Below are 27,345 nucleotides of genomic sequence, written 5' to 3' on the forward strand. Positions count from 1 at the left end.
AAGAGGGTGGTGACTCTGTAAATATACTAATAACCACTGAATGATACCCTTAAAATGGGTACCTTCTGTGGTGTGTGGTTGATAACTACAACATTATGGAAACCTCATCCTCCTATGGTATATGAATAATACCTAGATAAAGAAAAAAAGGCAAGGGGAAAAAAATAAAAACTAGTACCTAAAAATGTAAGATTTATACATTCTTTAGGGAATGTCCTTATACACACACACACACACACACACACACACACACACACAATCTTATACCATTACGTCGGCTGTCTGGCTTCCATATTTGGTGTTTGCAAGTGTCCTGTACAAAAGTATTTACATTGCCTTGGACCGAATTTCTGGAGGGCAAGAATCTAGCTTTTTCCATTCTAGACCCCCCAGCCCATCGCGGGCACTCAGTCAATTTTGCTGAGCTACCCTGAGGTTAAATGAACTTACTTCCTGCCAAGAAATGTTGACCGAGAGGTTTCAGGCAAACGGGACTATCGGTCCAAAGTCCACGGTCAATCTCGACATGCCGCCTTCATCCTATTTCAAGTGGTTTGCTCTTGAAATCAAGCCAACCAACCCATAGGAGCAAATGCATTTGCAACAGCTTGTTGGATCTGGCCTTCTGGGTTGTTTTATGTCCTGCCAAATGGAATCACCTAACGAACAAGACACGTGTCCTCAGGTCCTTCCATAAATGGTGGGTTTGCAAACACGGTCTCCAACCGCCACCATTTGGTATCCTCGTCCTTATTCTCAGTGGCTCCCCAAGCTGCAGGAGGCTTTGGGAAGACTTTGAAGTGCCATGTTTGTCTTTTCAGAGCACCCACACCCCTCATCAGGCCCAGCATCCGAGACCTGCGAGGTCCTAACAAGCCCATCTGTCGCCCCACGGTCCCCATTCAATGGTGCCTGATTAGGAAGGGACCCGGCTTAACTCTCCACCCTGCGCACCATGAATCACAATCAGAATGGGCTCCACAGCTGCACTTTGCATGCTAAAGGGGACTCTGGGCCCAGTGCTGTGGGAATTGCTCTGACAGAGCTGGGGCATTCTCTTTAAAAGGTCGACATGGACGAGGGAACAGTTGGTCATGAGAATGTGTGGGATTTACTGGAAGGAATTACAAATGTTAGTTCAATGTCAGGAAAAGTCCTCCAAACCAACAGATCTGTGCAAAAACTCAAGAATGCAGCGTGAGGACCAGGACCCCAGGGATATGTGTGTCCACAGTGGCTTCACCCTCCCCGGGCGGGTGACGTGGGGCAAGTCGGTCCCCAAGCCCGAGCTTCCTCCTCCTGATAACAGAGGTGACGTCACAGCCCCAGGGTGCTGCCGGGGTGGCTCTCATTCCTTTGTTCAAAGTGGGGCAATGTGTTTAGCAACAAAGCAGGACTCCTCTCTGAGAATCCGCAGGGGATGAAGAGCCTAGAGATTTATAAATGTCATGGCTCGCTCTGCCCAGCAGGAAAGAACCTGGGGCTGAACTGCTGCATCTACAGACACTGCGGGAGTCAACCCACACATGTGTGCCAGCAAGGACTCCGGGGTGTGTGTGTGGGGGGATAATATTTCAGTCACCTCAGACAGAAAATCTCACAATTAAGGAGCTCATCTGAAAAAAACAGTGATGATAAAAGCCGACACTGATTACGCCCCTCGTACATGCCAGGTCTCGAGCACTTAAGAATTATATTGTTTCCATCATTCACTTGACAAATATGGATGGAGAGAGGCAGCCATCAGCAACGCAGACAAACACCCATGCCTTCGGGAAGTTTACATTCCCACGGTATATTATTTGGGGTGGGGGGAGAGGAGGAGGAGGGAACAGATGAGAAAGTGCATGACCAAAATATAAGATTGTTCCAAATCCCAGAGAAAATATTTCAGGAGAGAGAGGTTGGCAGAGCCCAGTGCAAGTTTAAATGGGATGACCAGGAAAAGATCATCCTACTTAAACAAAGACCTGAGGAGAAGGGCAAATATCTAAGGCAAGAAGATGCCAGGCAAAGAGACTGTATACTCACCATCATCACTGTCCATTTTAGACCGTTTTCTTTAGCCTAGAAAGAAACCTCAGGCTTATTAAGAGTCATTCCCGGAGTTCCCGTCGTGGCGCAGTGGTTAACGAATCCGACTAGGAACTGTGAGGTTGCGGGTTCGGTCCCTGACCTTGCTCAGTGGGTTAACGATCTGGCGTTGCCGTGAGCTGTGGTGTAGGTTGCAGACTCGGCTCGGATCCCGCATTGCTGTGGCTCTGGCGTAGGCCGGTGGCTGCAGCTCCGATTCGACCCCTAGCCTGGGAACCTCCATATGCCGCGGGAGCGGCCCAAAGAAATAGCAAAAAGACAAAAAAAAAAAAAAAAAAAAAAAAAAAAAAAAGAGTCATTCCCCATTTCCGCTCTCCCATCCAGCTCCTGGCAACCATGAATCTGCCTAAGTGGGGGAGAGGTCTCTTTCTGGAGGACTTTTGTAGTTAAAGGATGACTCTGGCTGATGTGAAGAGAAGAAATGATAGGGGCTACAAGGTCAAAGCTCCAGTTACAGGGCTGTTTGAATAAATCAGGCAATCCCCACGTCCAAGGAGATGGGGACTATTCTTATGCCCATTTTACAGATGAGCAAACTGAGGTTCAGAGACGCTGACTTGCCCCGGGTCTCAGGGCTCGGAAGGGGAAAGGAAGTGGCAGGAACTGGCACCCGTCTACCATCCTCTGGCCCCTGATCATCACTCATCCTGCCTCAAGGGCTCCAGCAGGTTTAGACCAGTATTCCCAGTTCTCCCCTCCCTTCATATTAGAATTACACCAACCTTCCCTCCATCATGTGACTGGCGATGGCCAATGGGCTGCTGGGCTTTAACAATGTTTAAAAGTGGGCTTGCCCTCTTCTGCTCCTGCCAGTACTAGTTAGATTAAGCTTCCAGGGAGGCACTGGTCAAGGAGCCCATGGAGATGTGCAGAATCTCCAGTCTGGAGGCAGGCTCAGCCAAATCCAGCCTCCATTCACCAAAGCCAATTGACCTGCAGACTTACGAGTGAGAAAAATAATATTTAAGATGGTAAACCACCAAGATGTGGGGCATGTTTGCTGCACATTTGGTTGCAATAGACACGGACTAATCCAAGAAGGAACACCAAATCTCTGCAGCTCCTTCTGCATAATAAAACATCCCGCTTGCTAGTTGGGTGGGGTGGGGAGTTCCAGAGCTCTTTTGGCCCCAGTTCTCTTTGAGTCTGGGAAGCAAACCTAAGTAAGTAGATGCTTCCTGTTTCCTTTTTTGGAGGCTGGGATGTTGGGGTCAAGGACAACGCAGCCTGCCTCCTTCTGTCCAGGTGGACTGGCCTCCCAGCTCTCTAACTGCTCTTCTTCCAATCTCCTTTCCAGCCCTCTTCTGCCTTTTCAACCCTATCCCTTCCCCTGAAGTGTTCATTATAATTATTTTATAATTAGTTAGCTAACACACCGAGAAGAATCCAGCAGAATATCTGATGGCTTAGACCTTAACAGCTCCCATGAAACCCCATCATCCCGCCACCCTGAGCTCCCACGGCTCTGAGGAATTTTCCACACAGCCCTTATCTGGCTGCATTTTAATTGCTTGGCTTCCACATCCACCTCCCCCACCAGACTGGGAGCTTTTGAAAAGAAGGGCCAAGCATACTTCATCTCCAGTTCCCTGTGATTTTCACATGGTCTGATTTTTGAATAAATTCACACCAAGGCAGCAGCTGGTTTTCTGGTAGACTCTGTGTGTAACATGTGAGTGCCTGTGTGTGTGTCTGTGTATGTGCATGCATGCATGTATACAAACATGCATGTGTTTGTACATGAGTATGCATGTGGCTATGTGTAGTTGTGACTATTGCATGTGTGTTTATGCATGTCTGTGTGTGCACACCTCTGTGTGGCTGTGTGTATATATGGCAGGTGGATATGTGTCTCTGTGTATGTGCATGGGTGTGTACATGAACATGTGTGTTTGTGCATGCCTGCATATGTGTGGATTGTGTGTGTGCACATGTGTGTATATGTACATGTCTGTGTGCACATGTGTGTGTCCATGTACATGTGCATGCATGGGTGTGCATAATCTCTCCATCTTCTCTCTTCTCTTCTCTTTCCCACCTGCCTCCTCCTGTCTCTGATCCTAAAGTTGCTCTTATCAGACAAACACAAACAAACCACCAGTCCTTGATTCAACTGTTTGTGAATTTAATTTGTTCTGCCCACAAATATTTGTGGAGCATCTCCTAAATCCCAGGCACTGTCCTAGGTCCTGAAGACAAGGCGGCAGGCTGAGGGGAGACAGAAATCCTGCCCTCACTTGCATCCTGATAATTATCCCTACCATAGATTACTGCTAGAAAATACCTGGCTGCAAGGAAAACAAACAGGGCTGAAATGACACACACTAGACTTTGCTACGGGCTGAAAGTTGACAGAAGAAAAGCATTCTTTTTTTTTAAGTCCTTGTCTGCAGGATATGGAAGTTCCCAACCTAGGGGTCAAACCAGAACTACAGCTGCCGACCTATGCCACAGCCACAGCCGTGTCTTCGACCTACACCACGGCCCATGGCAATGCCAGCTCCTTAACCCACTGAGCGAGGGCAGGGATTGAACCCACATCCTCATGGATACTAGCCAGGTTCGTAAGCCACTGAGCCACAAGGAGAACTCCCAGAAGAAAAGCATCTTGATAAAATTTAGGTCAGCAAAATTTAACCCAGTAGATTTGAAGTAGATAGAAAGACCACAAAAGAAGGAAACAAACAAAACGTTGAAACAGCAGAAGCTTGGAGTTCTCTGGTGGCCTAGTGGTTAAGGAGCCAGGGTTGTCACTGCCGTGGCTCGGGTTCAAGTTCGATGCCTGGCCTGGAATTTCTCCATGCCACAGGCTCAGCCAAAATAAATAAATAAATAAAAGCTAAAACAGCAAATGTTAAAATCAGCAGAAAGTTGGTATAAGTGAAAAGACTGATGAATTACATTTGTTGTAAAATTTAAACAGAAAATAACTGATCCCATGAAAATAATTTTATGACAGATAAACATTTTAATGGGAAAAAATGGAATCAATTTAGTTGAGCTGTAGAGAAAATTAAACCTTGGATTAAAATGGCTTAATGGAATTTGCTCCATGAAGCACCTTGTTGCAGAAAATTAATGTTACAAGAATTGTCACATGGATGTGTGCATAAAAGTGTACATGAGGCAGAAACAATAGGGGGAAAATGGAAACAGGCACACAATATTCTCCACCTGTGTCACAAAATGCATTGAGAGACTCAGCTCCTTGGAGCACTCACAGCCTCAGACTTAGCCTCCGCTCAACACTCCTCAAACGTTTTTGTGCATTCAAGTCACCGAGAGGCCTTGTTAAAATGCAGATTCTGATGCAGCAGGAGACTGGGGCCCTCAGGAGATTTTGGCGTTTCTAACAAGCTCCCGGGAGATACAGATGCTGCTGGTCTGCAGACCACACTCTGAGCAACGCACCCCTCCCCTCTCCCAGGGCTTAGATTGGCTGTCCACATTGCATCATCCTTTCCTGGAAAAGCGGAGGCTAAGAAAAAAAATCTGCTTTGAAAAATCTGCAATGCAACTCGCTCAGCAGGACCTTAGAGGTGACGAACACTGACAGAGCCCCCTGCCCACCTTCCATGTGACTGCAGAATCAGCCACCTACCTTGGTTTGGGGGACCCTCATCCCCCAGGCACAGGCCTTTTAGGGATTCACTAAGCAAACTCCCCAGGGTTTAGCTCAAGGAGGAAATCACTAAGAGAAGGCGCAGCATGCTGAGGTGGAATCAGTCTAAACTCTGAAAGCTGAGGGTTCTAGGTTCAAGTGCTGATTCAGCACTTAGTGGTTCTGGGCCTCAGTGTTCTCATCTATATAATGGAAATATGTGGGTGGCCTGAGACATTTCATATAAACCACACAGCACCTAGCTGGTAGGGCGGCCTGCACATTCTGGTTTCTATCTCCATCCCAGAGAAGATGGGATTCCGGTCGCCGAGGCGCACAGGGATGAGATACCTGCAAAGCTGAAGCATTCCTGGCACCCTTTCAATCACAGCCATAGACAGATGCCAATGACTGAATCCTAAATCTACCTGAGATGAGGTCAGAGCCCCAGAGGGACACAGTGCAGAAGAACAGGGCACAGAAAGGCATTTATTTTCTCTTTTTATAGCCACACCTGCGGCATATGAAAGTTCCCAGGCTAGGGGTTGAATAGGAGCTACAACTGCCAGCTTATGCCACAGCCACAGCAATACTAGCAATACTGGCTCCTGAGTGAGACCAGGGATTGAAACTGCATCCTCATGGAGACAATGTCAGGTCCTTATGGGTTGGAATTATTGACTCAGGTCTCATGAACAAAATATGGCCAAAGCAACTAGATGCCACTTCCAAGGTCAGGTTACAAAAAGACAGTTGCTTCTCTTCTGGTTTCCTTCCTTCCTTCTCTCTCTCCCTCTGCCTGCCTCAGAAGCCAGCTGCTTTGTTGTGACCTGCCCTATGGAGAGATCCATGTTGCAAAGAAGTGATTCCTCCAGCCAACAGCCAGCAAGACTTGAGCCCCTCAGTCCAACAGCCACATCAGTGAGGTTGGAAGCAGAGGTTGCTGCAGCCCCAGCCAATAGTATGACTGCATCTTCTTGGAAGACCCTGAGCTGGAAGCACCTGGCCAAGCTGCACACGGACTCCTGATGACAGAAACTATGAGATAACAACTGGGTGGTTTTTTCAAACTGATAAATTTGGGGTAGCATTTGAGGCAGCAATCAGTCACTAATACAGCTTGAAAGGTATCCAGGCAAAGGCTCAGAGCCCACGTCTACCTCAGTCTGGCTCTGGAAGCAGCCAGATCATTTCCTCTGGGGTAAGATCAGCATACTGTATGTCAATCAGAACCAAAAACGTGGAGAGGCTCCACCATCGGTATAAGACAAACCTGAGGGCCAGAGAGGGAGGGGTGACACTGACTGCACCAGCCCCTAAGACATCATCTCTTTCACACTCTCAACAACCCAAGGAGGTCAATTTTATTAGTTTCATTCTCTTACACTTGAGGAAACTCTGCTCAGAGAGTTAAAGCACCTTCCCTAAAATCATACAGCTCAAAAGTCGGAAGTGATGATTCAAACAGAGGTCACTGGCACTGAACCCAAGCACAGCCCCACTACACCGCACTGCTTTATTTTCCTTCCCTGGTCCTACAGCGCCTGAGGGGGGAGGCTCAAATCTGGCTTCTCTGGTCCCGATTAACTGGGTTACGTGCAGACTCGATTTAGACTCCCATTTTTTGGAGCATCGAGCTTAGATCCAGGCCCGAGACTTCAACATTTATTTTCTGGGACTTTTATTTGTTTGTTTGTTTGTTTTTAGGGCCACACCCACAGCATATGGAAGTTCCCAGGCTAGGGGTGGAACTGGAGCTGCCAGCCTACGCCACAGTCACAGCAATGCCAAATCTGAGCCATGCATGCCACCTACACCACAGCTTACAGTAATGCTGGATCCTTAACTCACTGAGCAGGGACAGGGATGGAACCTGCATCCTCATGGATATTAGTCGGGTTTGTTACTGCTGAGCCACAAGGGGAACTCCAAGGGACTTTCATATATTGGCTGGCAGATTTACTGATTTGTTAGCAAAATGATTCCCCTTGTTCAGAAAGGAGAAATAAACTACTCCCCAGACACTTAGAAATCAAGCAGCTGCCTGGTTAGAATGTTAAGGGTCTATGAACTTACTAACAGGGCACAGATCAACAAAACCTTGTCCAAGGGTGATGCCCTACAGAACCCATCTCTCCATCTCTCCCAGTTCCTTCCTTGCCCCCTTTTCAGAAGTTGAGCGATGGAAAGTGGCGATTGGTTATCAAGGCATTTGGGCACTGCTCGAGCTGAAGCAAGAAAAATGCCTCCCTCGAGAGTTCAGAACTTTCAAGCATATTGGAAAAGAGCCAATAAACCATTTCATGCATCAGTCAGCATGGGCTACATTTTGCTACAGTAACAAGCAGACCCAAATCTCAGGGGTTTAACACAACAAAATTTTATGTCTCAGTCCTGCCATGAGTTCCCCTGAGTCAGCAGGACTCTGTTCCACACAGTCACTCAGACACCAGGTTGTGGGAAGCATCACCATCTGGAATGGGATGCTTCCTCGTGTACTACCGCTGGGAAAAAAGAGAGAGAAGCACACTCCATCTCTAAAGTACTTCTGCCTGGAAGTGACCTCAGTTCCAACCTCAACAAGCTGCTTGGTCCCTGCCAGCTCCAAGGAGTCTGGGAAATGTGGCTTTCCACGTGTCCAGGAAGGCCAGGAGAGCCCGGCTCTGGGGGCACCAGCCCAATCGGCCACAGCCCCTCAGCACCCCACCAGAGTCATATGCACAGGAGATACTCATAAACCTGAAGGTGCCCTTGAGAACCTTCTTTTTTCTTTCTTTTTTTCTCTCTAATGAAACAAAACATCTTCCATCCTCATGTAGCCACGGAACACATCCTCCACTGACTCTAGAATATAGCAGTGCTTAGCCAAGTGGCACTTGGTAAAACTGAAGAATGTCGGCATCAGAGGGGGGGCCCCCCATGATTATTAAGGCTTCAGTTTTATTGGGGGCAGTTGAGGACATAAAGATCCAGAAATAAATGGAACAAATCCAGAATTAAACTTTTATTCATTCCTTTAACAAACATTTTTGAGCGCCTGCTAGATCCCAGGAACTAAGTTTTAAAAATAGGGAGACAGAAATAAATAAGAGACTAGCCTTGTCCTCAGAAGGCCCACAGAGGGAGTTCCCGTTGTGGCTCAGTGGCAACAAACCTGACTAGTACCCATGAGGTCGCAGGTTCAATCCCTGGCCCCACTCAGTGGGTTAAGGATCAAGTATTGCCATGAGCTGCAGTGTAGGTCACAGATGCAGCTCAGATCTGGCATTACTGTGGCGGTGGCCAGCAGCTACAGCTCCGATTCGACCCCTAGCCTGGGCGAGTGTAGCCCTAAAAAGCAAAAAATAAAAAATACAAAAAAAAAAAAAGAAGAAGAAGAAGGCCTGTGGAAGCAGGGTGGGGGAGACTGGCATGGGAGCAAATAAATAACCATGAACAGCTCTGTGTGTTGAGTGTTTAAGTGTGAGCATGAGTGTGTGAGTGTGTGTGTGTGTGTGTGTGTGTGAAAAGGAGAGATTGATTCTAGGTCCATGATGGTTCAAAGGAAAAGGAAGAGGGAGTCTCCATATATCCTGCAGACTGAACATCAGAGAAAATTGGGGGGAGGAAGTGAAGTAGAGGCTTGCTAAATCGGGGTGGGGCCGGCACCCCAGGCACAGGAGATATATGAGCAACGGCAACTTCAGACCCAGTTGTGGTACCCAAGCTTTTGGACCTTCCCTCCCTGACCGCAGGACCTGGCAAAGTGCCTGGCGTACAACAGATGTTCAACTAACCCATGGGAATGTGTCCTGTATCTTTCCAGATCTTTCTCTCATGTTACAGCCACAGAATAAAGGATCTGAAATCTCATCACTCAGGCTAGATCTAGACTGCAAATCACGTCTCAGGTGTCCCTGGCAGGTGAGGCCTCTCAAAGTGCATTTCACCATGTTCTGAGGCCTCACCTCTGGCTATCTCCCCAGTCCCAGGGCCCCCCGTTTTAGGAATTCGGCACAGAGCACTAATGCATTTTCCTCCTGCAGAAAGGTCATTCGTTAACTCTCACCTCTGCCCACCTGTAAACTTTTTGTACCAGTGTTGGCTGCAATTTAACACAGAATGTGTTACTTAAACAGTACTGCAATTATGACACAGACAGGGGGAAAATAAATCTCAATCAAATACATTTAGTCTGGTTGACCAGGAAAAAAAAAAAAAAAAGTATCTTAGCTACTGAAGTTAAGAGAAAGGGAAACTGTTTTCATCACTGCTTTTTTTAAAATGTCCTTAAATTATTCTTATCAGGAATAAACTCCACTCATTTCTTTGGTGCCAGGAGCAGACAGCAGAGAAAAGGAAACCCACTGTTTGGTTATTTCAAGGAAAAAACAGTTCCTCTCTAGGCTGAAGGGACTCAACGATGTGTAGGTACCTGAACACCAGTTAGGGTCTAATATCTGTTTAAAAAAAGTTATCAATTTACCTAACTTACCCCTCCTCCTCTCCTTTCCCTTTGGTAACCATAAGTTTGTTTTCTATGTCTGTGAGTCTATTTCTGTTTGGTAAACAAGTTCATGTGTAGCAATTTTTTTTTAGAGTCCACATATCATATGACTTTGATTTACTTCACTTAGTATGATAATCTCTGGGTCCATCCTGGATACACACTACTGCTTATGAAAGAGATAAGCAACAAGGACCTACTGTCTAGCACAGGGAACTATATTCGATATCCCGTAATAACCTATAACGGAAAAGATTCGGAAAAAGAAATACACACACACACAAAGGATTTCTATAAACAAGAGGCAGGCAAAGGACACGGGGCATCTGAACTGGAAGCCCCAAGCATCCTGCTTGGTTATTTCGGCATCTGCCTGATCTCCCGACATGTCTCCTACAGTCCACACCTCCCATGTCTCAGCACCCGCCAGTCCCTCTATCTGGGCTGCCTTCCTTCTTCCTGTCTTCACCACTGAGCTTTAAAATTCAGCTCAAGCGTCGCCACTTCCTCCGGGAAGTCCATTGCAATCCTCAGGCTGAAAAGTGGACTTTCTGTGTTCTCACTCACCCCTCCACTACAACAGCATGACCAACTTACTGCTCTCTTTCCCCTCCTGGATGACACACTCGCTGAGAACAGGGACTGCATCTTCTTTATCCTTTTCTGTGTCGCTCCTAACCAGCGTGACGCCTGATAAATCCTTGTGGAATGAATAAATGATGTTTTGTCCAAACTTTATTTATTTATTTATTTATTTATTTATTTATTTATTTATTTATTTATTTTTGCTTTTTAGGGGCACAAGTGTGGCATATAGAAGTTCCCAGGCTAGGGGTCGACTCGGAGCTGCAGCTGCTGGCCTACACCACAGCCACAGAAATGTCAGATCCGAGCTACACCTGCGACCTACACCTCAGCTCACAGCGACGCCGGAGCCTTAACCCACTGAGCAATGCCAGGGATTGAACCCTCATCCTCATGGATCCTAGCTGGATTGTCTTCACTGAGCCACAACGGGAACTCCCTGTCCCAACTTTTTAAATGTCCCTTCCTCTTGTCTCCCCCTCTCGCCCTTATCAAAATCAACCTAAAACTACCCTGTTGTGAAATTTGAATTCAAGAAGCTTTCTCTAGTACCATGGGAAGGTAGAGGCTTTGTTTTTTCACAGGCGTGGCGCATTCCACAAGATATGCTTTATCCAGGATGATTTTAGCGACATCCTTATTGCCAGCCCACCTCCGTTCATAGGCTCCTCCAGCTCTGCAATTATGTCGCAATGGTTTTCTAATCAGCGCAGGGCCCACGAGGGCTCATAAATGACACTTGTCTTTGTGTCGCTACTTTTCATGAGTTTTCAGAATTAAGCCCCTCTTGGAGTTCCAGCCCTCACAGGGGTGAGATTACGTTCCATTCAGTGAGAGAATAAAGGTTAATCACTAAATGGGTCTTGTGAGTTAAGATGGTCCTCATGGGGAGAAAGAAAACAGGATGCACAAAACAGAGAGTATGTTTCCGGACTTCTGAGCAACTGCACTTGTGAGCCTCAGAGAAAAGAGGGATGTCAGAGGCCTTTCTGACTGTGTCTGAGAGATTTAAACGCAGCAATTATTGTTAAAAAAAAAAAAAAAGTTAAGGGGTGAGGGAAGGATTTAGATGTCTGCTAGGTGCCACACTGAGATAGAAGCTTACAGATGGTATTTTGTCTGGTTATGAGAGATGGTGTCCAAAGTGGCCCCCAGTGATTCTTGCTGCCTGACGTATACTTGTCCAGTCCGCTCCCCTGTTGACCTGTGTGACCAATAGGGCTTTTCCAAAATTATAGACTCTGACTTCAGAGGCTGGCTGATGAAAGGCATTGTCTTCTCCCTGACTTTCTCTTGGGTCACTCGTTCTGAAGGAGCCCAGATGCCATGGTGAAGATACCCAAGCTCAACCACCAGCAGGGGCTTTGTCAGAACCAACAAAAGAGACTCAACCCTGAAAATACAAACTTTGTTTTCATTTCAGGAGTATGTGATCCTGGAAGTCTCTCTTTTTTTTTCTTTTGACGGCTACACCTGCACATATAGAAGCTCCTAGGTTAAGGGTGGACTCAGAGCTGCAGCTGCCGGCCACAGCTACAGCCACAGCCATAGCAATGCCAGATCCGAGCCACATTTGTAACCTACACTGCAGCTTACAGCAACTCTGGATTCTTAACCTACTGGGCGAGGCCAGGGATCGAACCCACATCCTCACAGACACTATGTCAGGTTCTTAAACCACTGAGCCATGACGGGAACACCACAATCCTGGAAGTTCCATGTGATCATTTTTTCTTCTTATTATGAGCTCTTAGAATTTTCAAACTTGCAGTCCATAAGCCCTGAAAATCTTCAGATGGACAAAGACATTACCCCCAATTTTTTTTAAGAGCAGAATGTGCAGCATATGGAAGTTCCCAGGCTATGGGTCTAATCAGAGCTGCAGCCAGCAGCCTACGCCACAGCCACAGCAACACAGGATTTGCGCTGCATCTGCGACCTATACCACAGCTCACAGCAACGCCAGATACTTAACTCACTGAGCAAGGCCAGGGATCAAACCCACATCCTTGTGGTTACTAGTCGGGTTTGTTACTGCTGAGCCACAGCGGGAACTCCCATTACCCAAAACTTTGACTCCAGCATCAGCAGATGGATGAAACACAAAAACTGCATACATCCTACGAGTTAACTAAAATAAATATGAAAGAAGAGTTTTGTAAGATAACAGAACTATCAGCTAACCTTCTTTAATAGTGATTATCTATAAACAGTGCTAATCCTGTGAACTGAAAGAGGAAGAAAAATTTAACCAGAAAGCCCTCAATCTGGCTCCCCATTGCTTTTTCAGATGGTCTGGGCTAGCTCCAAAATTATCATTAGATCCCCTTTAAATATATTCCACTACATCAGTGAGTCTCAGTCCTGGATTCACATTGGAGATTATCTTGGAATTTCTTTTAAAAACACCAATCCCAAAGAAGACATGGTACAGGTATACAATGGAATACTACTCAGCCATAAAAAAGAATGAAAAATGCCATTGGCAGCAACATGGATGGGCCTAGAGATGACCATACTAAGTGAAATAAGTCAGAAAGAGAAATACAAATGCCATGTGATATCACTTATACGTAGAATATAAAAACATGATACAAGTGAACTTATTTACAAAACAGACTCACAGACATAGAAAACAAACTTTCAGTTACCAAAGGGGAAAGGGGGTGAGGGAAGGATAAATTGGGGATTAACAGATACAGACTACTATATATAAAATAAACAAAAAGGTCCTACTGTATAGTACAGGGAACTACATTCCATATCCTATAATAAACCATAATAGAAAAGATAAGAAAAAGAATCTATATAACTGGATCACTCTGCTGTACACCAGAAACAAACACAACACTGTAAATCAACTATACGTCAGTAAAAAAAATTTTTAATTAAAAAAATTTTTTTCCAATCTAACAACTAAAAGCATAAGAGCTAGTGAGAAAATAGTCCAAAATGGAAAAAAAAAATTTTAAAACCCACCTAGGCCCCACCTCCGATCAATCAAATTAGAATCTCTCTACCTTAGAAATCTATACATAGAACTTCCATATGACCCCACAATCCCACTCTTGGGCATCTATCCGGACAAAACTCTACTTAAAAGAGACACATGCACCCGCATGTTCATTGCAGCACTATTCACAATAGCCAGGACATGGAAACAACCCAAATGTCCATCGACAGATGATTGGATTCGGAAGAGGTGGTATATATACACAATGGAATACTACTCAGCCATAAAAAAAGAATGACATAATGCCATTTGCAGCAACATGGATGGAACTAGAGAATCTCATACTGAGTGAAATGAGCCAGAAAGACAAAGACAAATACCATATGATATCACTTATAACTGGAATCTAATACCCAGCACAAATGAACATCTCCTCAGAAAAGAAAATCAAGGACTTGGAGAAGAGACTTGTGGCTGTCCGATGGGAGGGGGAGGGAGTGGGAGGGATCGGGAGCTTGGGCTTATCAGGCACAACTTAGAATAGATTTACAAGGAGATCCTGCTGAATAGCATTGAGAACTTTGTCTAGATACTCATGTTGCAACAGAACAAAGGATGGGGGAAAAAATATAATTGTAATGTATACATGTAAGGATAACCTGACCCCCTTGCTGAACAGTGGGAAAAAAAAAATTAGAATCTCTGAGGATGGTTCCCCAAATCAGTATTTTTACATTCCCCTGGAGGTTTTTTTTTTATTAGCGTATAGTTGATATATGGTGTTGTGTCACTTTCTGCCATATAGCACAGTGACTCAGTCATCCACATATGTATATATATACTTTTCCCGAGATTTTATTGAGGGGCCAACACTGAGACTCTCTGCACCCTAAGATTGGGCTAGGCATCTCCACAGGGGTATGAGCAAATTCCATGCTGATTCCCTTTCTCTAAGAATGAACTTCCCACCTCCAAGGTGAGCTGCTGGCAGTCTTGTTTGCAACACATGGCCCTGACCTCCTGTCCGTAACTATCACACAGGAGCAGACATCAGGCTCAGGCTGGACCAATGGATTCTCTACCCTATGAATCTGGAATCTGGATTAGGAGACAGCCACCTGTCAGGGGCTGGGGGTGGCCATATTCTGCCAGCTGTAAGCATGGAGGAGAAGCAAAAGCTGGTTCCTCAGAGAAAGCAAAGACAGAGACCAGTGCCTGGGGAAAGGCAGAAAGGCAGCTGAGAGGCAGGTCCTGCTGGGTCCTGCTGCCTTGAGTTCCTGGCCTCAGACCTTCAAGAAGCCTTGCCATGCTTCAGTCCAAGAGATTTCCTGGGATCCTTCAGCACTCAATGGCATTCTTTGGATGGAAAGTGATACAACTCAAACCAACTTAAGCAAAAGGACAAGAGTTACTGATTTACATACCAGTAAGTAGAGAGATGGAGGGGACCTCAGGCACAACTGGGTCCAGAGAGGAAACAAAGTTATACTCTCCATCGCTCACTCTTGTGCCACTTTCCAATACCTACATCTGTGGGTGGGCTTCATGCTGTTTCAGATAGACAGGTTGTCCCACATGGAAGGAAACAGGCCCCAAGCAAAGACACCCCCACTATTTTCACTTCAGAATTTTAGAGGCAAGCCTTTTCTACAGCTCCACAGCAAAAAAAATCCAAGAAAAGTCTTTAGGCCAGAATTGGAAATATGCTCACCCCTCCACCCACCACCAATCCCCATTAGCAGGGGGATGGCTTACTGTGATTGGCTGGCCTTCAGTCACCTGACCAATCTCTATGGTAACAGGAGCAAGGTCTAAGATTGACAGCTTCACCGCAGTCACCTGACTGAAAAAGAAGAAATAGAACAGGAGATGATGAGCAAAGAAAAGCAGATATTAATACTTCTTCCAAAAAATCTCTTTTTTTCCCTTGCTTAAGATCTCCTGGGGTGACTTTATTCCTTGCAATCAAAATACCTTAACTGGGTATGGCTATAAAACTATATCTAGAGGAATCTTTGCAATGATGGAAAGATACCACCAGTGACTCTACCACAGTCAATATCCCTGTTGTGATTTTGTTTAATTTTGCAGAGTGTTACCATTGGGGGGAACTGGGGTCAGAAGGCAGGGTATTTCTCTCCATAATTTCTTACACCTTAACATGAATCCAAATTGATCTCCAAAAAAAGTTCAATTCAATAAAAAAGCAGAAAACAAAGTAAAACAGGTTGTGTTGGGGCTGAGCAAGGTTGTGTTGGGGCAGAGAAAGATGGCGCAGGAGTAAGAGGTTGCCATCACCTCCCCCATAAACACATCAAAAAACACATTGCCATGCAAAACGACTCGCACAGACCATCAACTGGATGCTGGCAGAAGAACCTAAACCTCCAAAAAGGGCAAGAAACTCTTGACACAACTGGGTAGAGCAAAGGAAAAAGAGAGAGAGAGAGAGAGAAGGAATCAGGATGGGACTAGCATTCCCGAGAGGCAGCTGTGAAAGAGAAAGGGGACCCACCTCCTGGGAAGCCACCTAAACCCACGGAAAAATCAGCTGAGTCGAAGGGACCTCAAAGTCGTGGAGAAAAGCGCTGCAGCTGGACTGAGAACAGCAAAGCAAGGGAGAGCCGCACAGATGATGCGAACCACCCACCTGGACACCACAGCCTGAGCCCCTGGCGCGGGGGCCGGGCACTGAGACTCAAGCTCCAGAGGTCGGTCCTGGGGAGAGGACTGGGGCTGGCCGGGTGGGGACGGCCTGAGGGGCCAAGGAGCAGTGTGGCAGGGGCAGGGGAGCAGAACGCCACAGGCGGAGGAGGGGAACACCTTGCCAGAGGGAAGCTGGACAAAGTCCTGACCCCACGGGAGAGGCCAGGCGCCATTGCTGGGGAGGAGAGGGGGGCGGACGCCAGAGGAAACGCCCTGCGCCCCCAGCGTGCGCATGCGCATGCCTGTGGGCTCTCGGAGGGCGGGGCTGCTCTGGCACAGGCTACAGGTGGTGTGAGAAGTCTCTTGCTCATTTAGGGGAGACTGGGTGCTTCTTGTGCAGGCTACTGGTGGCCAGGCACCTCTTGTGTGGGCTAAGGGCATCAGGGGGCTAAGTGTGACGTGGTGCCTATTGCATGATCTACAGGGAGCAGGGACATACCACCACGGTCATCTCAGAGGCCAGAGGGAGGCGTGGCTTGCCAGCTCTGGGGGCCTGTGAGTGGGCTCCACCCGTGACACCAATCACCACAGGGGTTGGCAAAAAAGAAAAAAAGAGGGCATTGCAACCAAGCATCATACAACGTTGCTCTCACTCCCCTGGAAACACACCCACCCTGCAGCTGCCACTGCCAAACACTCTGGGCAGTGCCCAGACTCTTGGTCACTGTCCCTTCCCAAGACCCTACAACTAGGAGCAGCTGGTTCAGCACCTCCTGTGTGGGTTAAGTGGGACAGGGTGCTTCTTGTGTGGTCTGCAGGCAGTGGGGGCAAACCGCCTCAGTTATCCCTGATTCCAGAGGTGGGCGTGGCCCGCCGCCACTGGGGATACCTGAATGAAAATCACTTGCAGCCCCAACCACCTCAGAGGGCACCACAGAGAAGGGCACTGTGATGGAACACCACCTGTTGTTATTCTCACTCCCCTGGGAGCACACCCACCCTACTGCTGCCACTGCCAAACACTCTGGGCAATGCCCGGACACTTGACCACTGTCCCTTCCCAGGAACCTGCAACTAGGAGCAGCTTGTACAGCATCTCCTGTGGGGACTAAGCAGGACAAAGTACGTCTGGCATGGTCTACAAGAGGCGGGGGCAAACCACCAGTTATCTCTGGCTCCAGAGGTGGGAGTGGCTTGGCACCACTAACGGTCTGTGAACAGAAACCATTTGCAGCCCCATTTACCTCAAGGGCACCACAGAGGAGGGCACTATAACGGAACACCACCTGTTGGTGCTCTTGCACCCCCCAGGGAACACACCCGCCCTGCTGCTGCCACTGCCAAACACTCTGGGCAGTATCCACACGCCTGATCTCTGTCACTTCCCAGGATCCTGCAACTAGGAGCAGCCTGTACAGCACCTCTTATGTGGGCTAAGTGAGACAGGGCCACATACAAGGTCTACAGGAGGTGGGGAAAAACCACCACAGTTACCACTGACTCCAGAGGTGGTCATGGCCCACTCCCACTAGGGGTCCCTAAGCAGGCACCACCCATGGTTCCAATCACCTCAGAGGAGGGCATTGCAATCGAACACAGGCTCTTGTTGCTCTCACTCCTCTGGGAGCTCACACACCCCACTGCTGCTACTGCCAAATGCCCTGGTCACCTTGAAGATCTGCCTAGAGCTCATTACCACTTCCCAGGGCCCTGCAACAACTAGCCTGTGCCACCTTCATGCAGGTCCTTGCTGCTGTTGAGACCCCAACAACAAGGCACGGACTGCCGGCCCTACCCATTGCCTCCTTCTCCCTGAAAACACACTGGACATCCTGGGAATAACAGCCTGCTCACACCAAAGAAAGACACAGCAGATATTCAAACTCCCAAACCAAAAATAAATAGTAACCCCCCAAAAATACAAAGGGGCATTCTTGCATAGAAGTAGCCTCACAAGACTACAGTTTGGCTTCCCCAAACTCACAGAAAAAGAAAAACACAAGGCAAGATGAAGAAGCTCGGAAACCATTCCCACTTAAAGCAACAGGACAATTCATCTAAAGCAGTCAACAATGAAACAGACCCCTACAGTCTGACAGACTTTGAGTTCAAAAGGGAGACAGTGAAAATGCTGAAAGAATTAAGAGAGGATATGAACACTAATGCAGATTCCTTTAGAGAGGCACTAGAAAATATCAGGGGGAGCCAAGAAAACCTAGAAAATTCATTTGCAGAGATACAAACTGAGCTAAAGGCAATAAAGACCAAAATGAATGGTGCAGAGGAATGAATTAGTGACGTGGAAGACAGAATACTGGAAATCACCCCATCAGGACAGCAGACAGAAAACCAAATGAAAAAAACATGAAAGCACTATAAGAGACCTATGGGATAACACAAAGCAGGCCAATCTGCACACAATAGGAATTCCAGAAGGAGAAGAAAAAGAAAAGGGGATTGAAAGTATATTTGAAGAAATCATGGCTGAAAACTTTCCAAATGTAAAGGATACTGATGTGAAGATACAGGAAGCACAGGGGACCCCAAACAAGGTGAACCCAGACAGGCCCACACCAAGACATATTATAATAAAAAATGGCAAAAGTTAAAGTTAGAGAGGATTCTAAAGGCAGAAAGAGAAAAGCAAAGCGTTAATTATAGGGGAATCCCCATAAGGTTATCAGCTGATTTCTCTACAGAAACATTACAGGTCAGAAGGGAGTGGCAAGATATATTTAAAGTGCTGAAAGGAAAAAAGTTGCAACCTAGAATACTCCATCCAGCAAGAATATCATTTAAATTAGAAAGGGAAATAAAGAATTCCTCCAACAAACAAAAGCTAAAAGAGTACAGCAGTACGAAACCCATTCTAAAAGAAATACTGAAAGGGCTTCTCTAAATTAAAAAAGAAGAAGAAGAATTAGGATGGAGGAAACCACAATTGGAAAACAGTCACTTAAATAAGCCAGCATACACATTAAAAAAAAAAAAGACAACAAAATCATACAATGTGGGGAAGGAAAGTAAGAAAATATAGATTCTTTTTTTATTTTAATGATGTTTTTGAGCCTATATGACTATCAGGCTAAAGCAAATAGATATAGGAAGGGTTCAACATACTTAAAAAACAAGGCAACCACAAATCAAAATGAACATTACATTCACAAAAACTGAAAAGTACTTAATCATAAAATAAATGGAAACCATCCAAAGAAAAGAAAACAGAAACATAGAATCAACTGGAAAACAAGGGTTAAAATGGCAATAAATACATATCTATCAATAATCACCTTAAATGTCAAGGGAGTGAATGCTCCAATCAAAAGACACAGAGCGGCAGGTTGGATAATAAAACAGCAAAAACATTCCATCGACGGTCTACAAGAAACTCACCTTAGGGCAAAAGACACACATAGATTGAAAAGGAAGGGATGGAAAAAGATATTTCATGCCAATGGAGAAGACAGGAAAGCAGGAGTTGCAACACTCATATCAGACAAAATAGACTTTAAAATGAAGGCCATAAAGAAAGACAAACAAGGACACTATTTAATGGTTAAAGGATCCATTCAAGAAGAGGACATTACAATTGTCAATATATATGCCCCTAATATAGGAGCACCCAGATAGCTACAATAAATACTAACAAGACATAAAAGGAGAAATTGATGGGAATACAATCATAGCAGGAGACTTTAACACCCCACTCACATCCATGGACAGATCCTCTAGACAGAAAATCAATAAGGCAACAGAGATCCTAAAGTACACAATAGAAAAGTTAGACTTAGTTGACATTTTCAGGACATTACATCCAAAAAAATCAGAATATACATGCTTCTCAAGTTCACATGGAACATTCTCAAGAATCGACCACATATTGGGACACAAAGCTAACCTCAATAAATTTAGGAGCATAGAAATTATTTCAAGTATCTTCTCTGACCACAATGGCATGAAATTAGAAGTTAACCACAGGAAAAGAAATGAGAAAAACTGACTACATGGAGACTAAACAACATGCTACTAAAAAACCCATGGGTCAATGAGGAAATCAATAAGGAAATCAAACAATGCCTCAAGACAAATGATAATGAAGACACAACCACCCAAAATCTATGGGAAACCCACAAAAGCAGTGCTCAGAGAGAAATTCATAGCAATACAGGCCTTCCTCAAAAAAAAAGAAACATCTCAAGTCAACAACTTAACCCACCACCTAACTGAATTAGAAAAAGAAGAACAAACAAAACCTAAAGTCAGCAGAAGGAAGGAAATCATCAAGATCAAAAGAGGAAATCAATAAAATAGAGATTCAAAAAACAACAGACAAAATTAAACCAAGAGCTGGTTCTTTGAAAAGGTAAACAAAACGGACAAACCTCTGGCTAGACTCACAAAGAAGAGGAGAGAAAAAATCCAAATAAACAAAATAAGAAATGAAAAAGGAGAAGTCACAACAGATACTACAGAAATACAAAAAAAATGAGAGAATACTATTAACAACTGTATGCCAACAAATTTGACAACCTAGAAGAAATGGACAACGTTCTAGACATTTACAGCCTGCCAAAACTGAATCAGGAGGAAATAGATCAACTGAACAGACCAATCACTGGACATGAAATTGAATATGTCATAAAAACACTCCCTACACATAAAAGTCCAGGACCAGATGGCTTCACAGGCAAATTCTACCAAACATACAAAGAGGAACTTATACCCATCCTCCTTAAACTTTTCCAAAAGGTTGAAGAAGAAGGAACACTCCCAAAGACATCCTATGACACCACCATCACGCTAATTCCAAAACCAGACAAAGGTACCACCAGAAAAGAAAACTATTGGTCAATATCTTTGATGAATATAGATCAAATTTTTGATGCAAAAATTCTCAACAAAATTTTAGCCAGCCAACTCCAACAACACATAAAAAAGATCATACACCACAACCAGGTGGGGTTCATCCCAGGTTCACAAGGATGGTTCAACATATTCAAATCAATCAACATTATACACCACATTAACAAAAGAAACGTCAAAAACCACATGACCATCTCAATAGATGCAGAGAAAGCATTTGACAAAGTCCAACATCCATTCATGTTCAAGACCCTCGCCAAAGTGGGTATAGAGGGAACATTCCTGAACATAATCAAAGCCATTTAACGACAAACCCACAGCAATTATAATAGTTAATGGAGAAAACCTGAAAGCCTTCCCACTAAAGTCGGGAACAAGACAAGGATGCCCACTCTCACCACAGTTATTCAACATAGTACTGGAAGTCCTAGCAACAGCAGTCAGACAAACAAAAAAATAAAAGGCATCCAAATAGGAAGGGAAGAGGTAAAACTGTCACTGTGTGCAGAAGATATGACACCATATATAGAAAACCCTAAGAACTCCACCCCAAAAACTACTTGAACTGATCAACAAATTCAGCAAAGTAGCAGGATATAAGATTAACATTCAAAAATCAGTCTCATTTCTGTATGCTAACAATGAAATATTAGAAAAGGAATACAAAAATACAATACCTTTTAAAATGGCACCCCAAAATATCAAATACCTGGGACTACACCTGACCAAGGAGGTAAAGGACTTATATGCTGAGAACTATAAAACATTAATCAAGGAAATTAAAGAAGATGTAAAGAAATGGAAAGATATTCCATGTTCCTGGGTTGGAAAAATTAATATTGCAAAAATGGCCATACTACCCAAAGCAATCTACAGACTCAACGCAATACCTATCAAATTACCCATGACACCTTTCACAGAACTCGAACAAACAATCCAAAAATGTAGAGGGAACCACAGAAGACCCAGAACTGCTGAAGCAATCCTGAGGAACAAAAATCAAGCAGGAGGCATAACTCTCCCACATTTCAGGCACTATTACAAAGCCACAGTCATCAAGACAGTGTGGTACTGGTGCCAAAATAGGCATACACACCAATGGAACAGAACAGAGAGCCAAGTAATAAACCCAGACACCTATGGGCAATTAATCTTTGACAAGGAGGCAAGAACATAAAATGGGAAAAAGAAAGTCTATTCAGCAAGCATTGCTGGGAAACCTGGACAGCTGCATGCAAAGCAATGAAACTAGAACACTCCCTCACACCATGCACAAAAATAAACTCAAAATGGCTGAAAGACTTAAATATAAGACAAGATACCATCAAACTCCTGGAAGAGAACAGAGGCAAAACATTTTCTGACATCAACCTTACAAATGCCTTCTCAGGTCAGTCTCCCCAAACAACAGAAATAAAATAAAACAAACCAGTGGGACCTAATCAAACCAACAAGCTTTTGCACAGCAAAGGAAACCCAAAAGAAAACAAAAAGACAACTTACAGAATGGGAGAACATACTTTCAAATGATGCAACTGACAAGGGCTTAATCTCTAAAATATACAAGCAACTTATACCACTCAACAGCAAAAAAGCCTATCACCCAATGGAAAAATAGGCAAAAGACCTAAATTAACATTTTTCCAAGGAAGATATACAGATGGCCAACAAGCAATTGAAACAATGCTCAACATCCCTGATTATTAGAGAAATGCAAATTAAAACTACCATGAGATACCACCTCACACCAGTCAGAATGGCCATCATTAATCAGTCCACAAATAACAATAGGGAGCCCTCCTACACTGTTGGTGGGAATGTAAGCTGGTACAACCACTATGGAGAACAGTATGGAGGTACCTTAGAAATATATACATAGAACTACCATAAGACCCAGCAACCCCACTCTTGGGCATATAACCAGACAAAACTTTCCTTGAAAAAGACATATGCACCCACATGTTCATTGAAGCACTATTCACAATAGCCAAGAGCTGGAAGCAACCCAAATGTCCACTGACAGATGATTGGACTAGGAAGATGTGGTATATATACACAATGGAATACTACTCAGCCATAAACAAGAACAAAATAACACCATTTGCAGCAACATGGATGGAACCAGAGACTCTCATACTGAGTGAAGTAAGTCAGAAGGAGAAAGGCAAATACCAGATGATATCACTTCTATCTGGAATCTAATATACGGCACAAATGAATCTTTCCACAGAAAAGAATATCATGGACTTGGAGAACAGATTGTGGTTGCCAAGGGGGAGGAAGAGGGAGTGGGATGGATTGGGAGCTTAGGTTTAATAGATGCAAACTAATGCTTTTGGAATGGATTAGCAATGAGATCCTGCTGTGTAGCACTGAGAACTATGTCTAGTCACTTATGATAAAGCATGAAAATGGGAGAAAAAGAATGTGTACATGTATGTATAACTGGGTCACCATGCTGTACAGTAGGGGAAAAAAATGTAATGGGGAAATAAAAATAAATAAATAATAAAAAATAAAATAAATAAAAACAAAGTAAAACAAAATCTTGTACAAAGACCCTGCTACTCTAAATATGGGCAAAGATCAGCCTCTTGATGGAATCCAGTGGAAACCAATACATGGACAACAGAATACCACCAATCGTCAGAAAAGCCAGATCCATTTTCTCCTAAATTTTTTTTAATGACCAAAAAAAAAAAAAAAATGAAGTCCTGACAGGCTCCCTGTGCAGCGGCATCAATTCATGTTCACGCAATGTTAATTAGAGGGAAAAGTTCAAGAACGTCCCGAAGGCCAAGTTCCCATGCCATATGACATGCCCAAATGTGATAATCAGCTCAGAATTAGCAGTAATTCTTCATACACTTCTAAGCACATCAAATATTAAAATACAATTAGGCGCTGCGTAAGTGCCTAAAAGTTATGATGTTAACTTTTAACTGGGTCAAGGAACCAACCAAGAGAAAAAAGTTGAAAGTTGATAAGGAAGGATCAGTTTTTCCTTCTTAAATCAGGGGGCAAGTGACAATTTAGTGGGAAGCAAAGACTTTGAAACCAGAGCCTGGATTCAAACTTTGACTCTCTCCTGGGCAAGTAAATCACTTCTATGAATCTCATCCATAAAACAGACGTAATGCCAGTGACGTCTGTCATCGGTCTGTTGGGTGCACATAGAGCAGTTAATACCTCTATACATAAGCACACAGTAGGCACTCAGGAAATGTTCATTTTTCTCCCTTGGGAAACAGCACAAAAAGGCTCTTGGTGTGATGAATATGTTTTATGAAAACATGAAAAGTGGGATTGTACATCCCATTTAATTAGGAAAAAAGTTAAATGTTCCTGTGGCAGATATTCAAGCATATGACATGAAATATTATGATAACATTTTGTCTTCTCCTCTTGAAAAGAAATGAAGGAGAATATGCCAGTAAGAAACATTAAGAGATTATAAATCCTTCTGAATCCTTGCATAGCCATACAATTGTTCAGCAGAAAGGTTCTTAAATGAATATCCTCTTAAGAAATTAAAAATGGTTTGATGGGAGTTCCCATCGTTGCTCAGTGGTTAATGAACCCCCGACTAGTATCCATAAAGATGCAGGTTTGATCCGTGGCCTTGCTTAGTGGGTTAATGATCCAGCATTGCTGTGAGCTGTGGTGTAGGTTGCAAATGCAGTTTGGATCCAGTGTTGCTGTGGTTGTGGTGTAGGCTGGCAACTACAGCTCCAGTTCAACCTCTGGCCTGGGGACCTCCATGTGCCACGGGTGTGGCCCTCAAAAGACAAAAGACAAACAAAAAAATAAATAAATAAAAAATAAAAATGGGTTGATGGATGACGTGACTTTGTGACTGACTTATTTACAAGGGGAGATAGTCATAGGTAGGACTTCTACCTACTTTTCTTGTCCCCAAATTTTACTGGAAATACTACAAGTAAAGCAGTAGCACTCCCACTTCATGGGAGCTGAACTGCTGCCTCTCTACTTCAAATTAGTAAAGAAAAAGAAATTATCCACAAACTATTTTCAACTCCTTGCAGCTTTGTGATATTAGAAGAGAATAAAGCCAAAGAAAAGAAATTGTTTAAGGAGGTATCCATTCCCTGTTTCTCCTCTCCCATCCAAACTAACCAGGCCCGACCCTGCCCACTTCTCCTCTCTAATAGAGCCCTAACTTTAGTCAGATCAGCCACCTGCCTGGTTTAAAACTACATTTCCCAGCCTCCCTTGAGAGTGGAGTGGTCATATGACACAGTCTAACCAATAAGAAGTTACCAAGTGGGTGTGTTCAGTATCAACTGCTCACATACAAATTACCCTCAAAACTAAGCAACTTGAAACAACAATCATTACCTCACACTTTCTGTGGGGCAGGAATCTGACAGCAGCCTAGCTGAATGTTTCTGGTTCAGTCTCTCTTGAGGCTACCTAGCTGAATATATTTATACATATTCATATCTGTCCTGCAGCTACAGATTGTTCTACCTAGTTTACAGATGAAGAAACTAAGGTTCAGAGGTGTTTAGTGACTCACCTAATAAATTATAGAACCTGGATTTTTTTTTTCTGTCTTTTTAGGGCCACACCTGCGGCATATGGAAATACCCAGGCTAGGGGTTGAATAGAGCTATAGCTGCCAGCCTATGCCACAGCCGCATCAACACAGGATACTCAACCCACTGAGTGAGGCCAGGGATTGAACCTGCATCCTCAAGGATACTAGTCAGAGTCGTTTCCACTGAGCCATGATGGGAACTCCTAGAACCTGGATTCTAACTCAGGTCCATCCAATGCCAATGTTTCTTCTACCATACCAAACAGTTGATTTGGAATTGAAGTAATGCATTAATGTACATAAATGCACCAAGCACAGTGTGTGCCTGTAAAAAACAGGGGGTCTCCCTCTCTACCTAGTTCTATGCACAGTAGGTCCTCAGGAGCTACTTGTGGAATGCAGGTGTCATGGGTTGAATCATGCCCCCCCCAAGGATATGTTAAAACCACCACCCCCAGTACTTGTGATGTGACTTTATTTGTAAATAGGCTACTTGCAGATGTAAGCAGGTTAGGATCAGATCACTGGGTCTTTTGACTTAATTTCACCTATAACTATCCAATACTGATGTACTTACAAGAAGAAGGAAATTTCAGAGTTCCCATCATGCCTCAGTGGTTAACAAATCCGACTAGGAACCATGAGGTTGCTGGTTCAATCCCTGGCCTTGCTCAATGGGTTAAGGATCCGGCATTGCCGTGAGCTGTGGTGTAGGTCGAAGACGCGGCTTGGATCTGGCGTTGCTGTGGCTGTAGTATAGGCAGGTGGCTACAGCTCCAATTCACCCCCTAGCCTGGGAACCTCCATATGCCACAGGTGCAGCCCTAGAAAAGACAAAAATAAATAAAATAAAATAAAATAAAATGACTCTTTAAAAAAAAAAAAAAAGGAGGAAATTTGGACATACACACAAACACACAGGTATCAATGCCACATGACCACAGAAGCAGAGACTGGAGTAAGTGATGTGTCCCCAAGCTAACAAGGAACCCCAAGACTTCCCAGTGACACCAGAAACAAAGAGAAAGGCAGAGAGCAGATTCATCCCTAGAACTTTGAGCAGGGGGCATGGCCCTGCTCACCCCTTATCTCGGACTTCCGACCTCTAGAACTGAGAGAAAATAAATTTCTGATGCTTTAAGCCACCTTGCTCATGGTCACTTCCTACAGCTGCCCTGGAAATGAATAGAGCAAGTTAATATCATCTCATTGTTATGATTTGCATGTACGACACCCATACTGCTCCAAATGACCCCCACAAATGCCAGGACACAAATAAATATTCACGTCTCCAACTCTCCCATAGCCCTGAGACTTAAACTCCTGACACCAAAGCTAATTTTACCTTTTAACCTGTATGAAACTATTGTTATTCCAGCCTCCAGGCTCAGTTTTGTTGAGCTCCGATTAATGAGGTGGCTGAGCTCTTTCAGCAGGTCTTGGCAGAACCGCATAATTAGTCTCCCGTGTTTGCTGGAAGCCTGCATGAAACAGAACGAGGAACTCTGGCTCCCGCCTGGCAAGGGGTGGGGAGTCTACTCGCGTCAGCAGCCTCT

The 27,345-nt window shown here is 44.5% G+C and overlaps 1 long non-coding RNA gene across 2 annotated transcripts in view; it reads right to left on the reverse strand.

Annotated features, from left to right (window-relative positions):
* Positions 1-27,345, reverse strand: part of LOC102160708 — a 220,514-nt gene that overhangs the window by 135,761 nt on the left and 57,408 nt on the right. Inside the window, exons 1-2 of one of the 2 annotated variants that reach the window (XR_002342431.1) lie at positions 16,370-16,608; positions 15,475-15,562 (exon numbers count right to left, since the gene is read on the reverse strand). This is a non-coding gene — a long non-coding RNA (uncharacterized LOC102160708). Of the gene's footprint in view, positions 1-15,474; positions 15,563-16,369; positions 16,609-27,345 lie in introns of those variants that run through there. The other variant, XR_002342430.1, reaches the window with a different exon arrangement.

This window comes from Sus scrofa, chromosome 3 (assembly GCF_000003025.6).
Source record: "Sus scrofa isolate TJ Tabasco breed Duroc chromosome 3, Sscrofa11.1, whole genome shotgun sequence".
NCBI classification, from domain to species: domain Eukaryota; kingdom Metazoa; phylum Chordata; class Mammalia; order Artiodactyla; family Suidae; genus Sus; species Sus scrofa.